Source organism: Gekko japonicus, unplaced genomic scaffold (genome assembly GCF_001447785.1).
Source record: "Gekko japonicus isolate JY-2015 unplaced genomic scaffold, Gekko_japonicus_V1.1 scaffold2540, whole genome shotgun sequence".
NCBI classification, from domain to species: domain Eukaryota; kingdom Metazoa; phylum Chordata; class Lepidosauria; order Squamata; family Gekkonidae; genus Gekko; species Gekko japonicus.
The window spans coordinates 83,205-86,613 of NW_015172083.1; positions in this window are offsets into that span (position 1 = coordinate 83,205).

Genomic DNA, 3,409 nt, shown 5'->3' on the forward strand with positions numbered 1-3,409 from the left:
GGTGCCGCAAGACGGAGTGAGCTCCTGTCTCTAGTTCCAGCTCCTGCCAACCTAGCAGTTCGAAAGCAAGAAATTGCAAGTAGATAAATAGGTACCACTTCAGTGGGAAGGTAACAGCGTTCCGTGCGCCTTGGTGTTTAGTCATGCCGGCCAAATGACCACGGAAACGTCTTCGGACAGCGCTGGCTCTTAGGCTTTGAAACGGAGATGAGCACCGCAGCCCTAGAGTCGGATTCGACTGGCTTTCGGGCAAGGGAAGCTTTACCTTTTACCTAAGAATGCAGAATCAATGCTCAACAGGGCTTATTGTAATTTCAACCCAAAACCCTGTGTGCACATATGCATGCGCATGAGTCATATCTTTTTTTTCCGATCAAGAATTGCTCAGGCTGTCATAAAATGATACATTAACGGAGAAATGCAAACTCTTCCAAAATAAAGTCAGGAAAGATGGTTTACTTTTATAATAAACTATCAACCTGATGCCGTTAAAAAAACAAACCACCCTGGGTGAGGGGAAAGCCCTGGAGTGTGAATGGTTTTATTCAAGGCAGTGGTTGGAATTTGTAAATCTACCTTATAACAAACAAAAATACACTCCGTTGCATGTTTGCAACACAGATAATATGGAGCAACTCTTGACAAGGACTGTCTAGCAATATTTTGCTCTTTTAATTTACTATGAAACCGAAACACCATTTTTCATTCACATACACAAGCTGCTACCTGAAGTACTACATATGAACTAAGGTCCCATTTTGCCCCCAAAATAACTTCAGCATTTTCTGACAAGACTCATGTGTGATACTGGTTCAAACGGGACCTTAGTTCATAAGTAGAACAGTAGGGCATGTATCATTTGACCGACCATTGACAACTTCTCTGTGGATTATCCTGTGAGATGTGGCTAAGCAACTAAAAAACTGCTGTGCGCTTGCAAGGTTGAGTACAGATGACCCATTCGTATTAAACAGCGGAGAAGGCATTTATAAAGGAAGCCAACTTACCTGGCTAACTAATTTTATTTATTTTTATTTATTTACGTGATGTATAGTCTTCCTTTCTCACAGGGACTCAAGGGGGATTACACAGAGTGAGCCAGTACAATCAAATGGATCATTCAATAAACAATGCATTAGGATTGCAGAAATTGGGGACCATCAAAAAAAGAACTGAAACATTGCATACGTATTAACATGACACATTAAGCGGTGCAAAAATAACATAATAGGATCCTCCTTACAGTTAAAGCTATACACAGCAAAACAGACCAGAATCCCTAATCATTTAATTATTATTTTTGCATAGTTGGCAGAAACCCAGAAGAGTAGGAGCCTGTCTGACCTCCTTGGACAAGCCATCCCATAAGGTGGGATCCTCAACAGAGAAAGCACGTGTATGGGCAGTTGTTGTCTTAACCCATTTGCAGGTTGGCACCCACAGAAGCCCCTGCTGCCATGAGCGAAGCTGTTGTGGTGGAGCATATGGGGACAGGCGGTCCTGCAGGTAAGAGAGAGACCAAGACCATGAAGGGCTTTGTATGTGATAGCCAGCACCTTAAACTGAGCCTAGTAACAGATGGGCAGCCAATGGAGCGTCTGTGGAATCGGAGAAATATGCATGCTCTGCCTAGCTCTCAATAATAGCCAAGCCACAACATTCTGCACCAGTTGGAAATTCCAAACTGATTTTGAGGGGAGACCAATGTACAATGTATGACAGTAGTCTAGTCTTCATTTTACTGCAGCATGGATCCAAGTGGCTAGATCAGTTGTCTCAGTGTAAGGGGCCATCCTACAGGCTAGGTTGAGTTGGTAGAAAACATTTTTGCAGCTGCGTTAACTGGCTTCTCCAGTAATAAAGCTGGATTCATTATAACCCCAAGGCTCTTAACAGAGTCAGCAAGGGTCAGTTGAACTCTGTCAAAAGTGGGCAGTTAACCACAGCAGCCAGGCATCTGTTTACGACCTCTACAGCATTATATTGATGACAACCAACCCCAAATCTGTGACTGATTTGGCCTAAGGGCTTTACATAGCAATTGAAAGGCACGGAGGATAGAACTGTGCCCTGTGGAACCCCACAAGATACTTCCGACACTGATGACAACTGGTTTCCCTTTGAGTCTGATCCATGAGGAGCTATTTGAACCAGTTCAAGGCACATCCCCTGATACCTAATTCTGTCTTCAAGCACCTCAACAAGATGGCACGATCTACTGTATCAAAGGCTGCCAATAGGCCCAATAAGAGCAATAGAGAGGCATGGCCTTTGTCTACACTCAGAGGTAATTGCCTTCCTCTTTGAGTGGCCAAGGGAAGGAGCCCTGAGTTAGTGACTAGTTTATAATAGATTCTAAGGGTTTGTTGATGTAGCCCTTACATGATTTTAGCAGCCAGGGTGGGCAAGAGTACAGGGTACAAGTAGTGGCCTTCACAGATCCCAGGATCTTGTCAACATCACAGAAACTGGGTTAAAACGATCCACAAAGAGACCACGCAGGGTACTAAAGCCTTTCTTCTCGTGTACCTATGTTACAGCTGACATTAGATCAGAGTATATCCTCCATATTTTTTCAGCAAAAAAACTCGGCAGAAGTATCACAGCTGATTGTCTGTTGCTGATCAACCCCCCCCCCCGAAATCTAACGCACCAAATAGCACATAAATTTCAAAAAACAGCAACCCCAAAATATTATCATGGGTAATTACTTGGGACATGCTGGATTAATTTACTCCCAATCCCGATGTCCTGTGCCAGAGCAACCCGCCCCCACCTGGCGCAGTATTCTCATGGGTTTGAGAGTAACTCATAGTGCCCTCAGCAAAACTGCTCAGCAAAACTCATAGTGCCCTCAACAAAACCCCGATCCAAGGAGGCATGCACAGAGCAGCTGTGGGCCCACAGGCAAATTTATTTTAGAAAGTCCCAATCTGTATCACAATGTAAGTTACTTTTCCCGGGCTAATTTCCCATTGGCTTTGTGCCAGGTTTCCCTTCCAGGTCAGTCTAAACAATAGCAATACTAGGTAAACAAGTTAACCCTATAATGACTGGATTGTCAGACCTTGTAAACACATACATTTCCAACAAAAGAAAGAGGATGGGAAGACCCCATCCAGCCTTCAGCTTCCCCTCTGAATCACAAATTTACAGAGCTTTGGCTTCCTCTGAATGCAAACCCGGCTGTTAGACGATGAAGAGGAGCAAAGCATGTTTTGTGTGCCTGCTCATCCAGCTAGTGATCCAGTACAGATGACTCCTGTCTGAATGTTACTGGTTCTGTATGTTCTGTGGACTGGACTCTAGGATAGCCTGGTGGATGGGCAACTGGTTGGAGAACCACACTCAAAGAGTAGTTGTCAATGGCATTTCATCTGAATGGAGGGAGGTGTCCAGTGGAGTGCCA